General features: G+C 36.9%; 1 protein-coding gene across 1 annotated transcript in view; it reads right to left on the bottom strand.

The window, feature by feature from the left end:
* Nucleotides 1–1405, bottom strand: part of EFCAB14 (EF-hand calcium binding domain 14) — a 40030-nt gene that overhangs the window by 32609 nt on the left and 6016 nt on the right.

The following is a 1405-nucleotide window of genomic DNA, read 5'->3' as shown; positions in this document are numbered from 1 at the left end:
GTGCAAGAAAGTGAAAATCCAAGATGCGAGGTCCACAAAGGGGTCATTTGAATTGACCACTCAAATATGAACTGTGTATTTTATTTTATTTTTGGGTAGATGGAGGAAAATAGAAAGGAAAAATGTGAAGAGAGTGGTCTTTCTTAAGGACTTGTCATGAGGACCTTGTATGTGGCACAATGGTTAAGAGCAGCCATGGGCAAACTACAGCCCGCGGGCCGGATCCGGCCCATTTGAAATGAATAAAACTAAAAAAAAAAGACCGTACCCTTTTATGTAATGATGTTTACTTTGAATTTATATTAGTTCACACAAACACTCCATCCATGCTTTTGTTCCGGCCCTCTGGTCCAGTTTAAGCACCCATTGTGGCCCTCGAGTCAAAAAGTTTGCCTACCCTTGCACTAAGCCAAACCAGCTAGGGCTTCTCTAAAAACTTTTAATGTAACATTTGGTTTATACATGGTTTGTAGGACTACACATCCATCTCATACAATAAAAACATTTTACCAGTCTAAATTATGCAACACTTAGAATTTCAGTGAATTTAGTTTACATTTTCAGTGAGGTTGCAAAGTAACTCATCCCTCACATGTCTGCCATTCCCAAGTGGTCAAACATCCCAAGAGTGTGTGTGTGTGAAGAGGGGGGAGGAAGAGTCTCTCTCTTTCCTGCAGTCTATACAAATTAAGTAGAAGGTAGAAGTGGAAGATAAGCACATAAATAACTTGGGTTATAATTATTAACTAATAAACATATAAAGCTGACAAGCCCTGAACACATTCTGGATGCTGAGGATTGTATGAGCCAAGAAGGGATCATATTTACTATCTGATTTGGGGCCCCGTAGGAGAAACAAGTCAAGTCAAGGCACTCTGACTCCACAAATAGGAGAAAGAGTAGCAAACAACTTATGATTACTTATTCATGTTCTTACAACATGGAAAGCAACTCATTTAACCCCTTCCCCAACAATTTTTTTATTAAAAACGTTTCTTTTTCAGACTAATTTTTTTATTTTGGTTCTATATAGTATTTTTGATGCTGGTTATGAAAACAGTTTGTAACTCGTCTTCCTATAAACCATATTTTTTTACCATATTTTCTTAGTACACTCGTCGACGACTGAAAAAGAACATTTTGTGGAAACGAGTATACACGTTTCTGCCGGGGAAGGGGTTAAAATTTAGTATATTAAGACTCAAACTTACTTAGCTCTTTTCCTGATCTTCAAGATAAAAAAATGGAGATTTCTGCAAACACCCTTCAGACAGAACATATAAAGCTGATAGCAATATTTTATGTCTTTATAGTCTGTAATAAACTTTTATGTAACTATTAAACTTGCTATTGAGTGCCTACCATGTGCCACTCAGTGCTAGTGCATAAAAAGACCAGAGTTTTC

This window comes from Myotis davidii, unplaced genomic scaffold, assembly GCF_000327345.1.
Source record: "Myotis davidii unplaced genomic scaffold, ASM32734v1 scaffold458, whole genome shotgun sequence".
Taxonomy (NCBI): domain Eukaryota; kingdom Metazoa; phylum Chordata; class Mammalia; order Chiroptera; family Vespertilionidae; genus Myotis; species Myotis davidii.
Note: the sequence above shows the minus strand (reverse complement) of the source record. Positions and strands in the feature narration are given on the sequence as shown.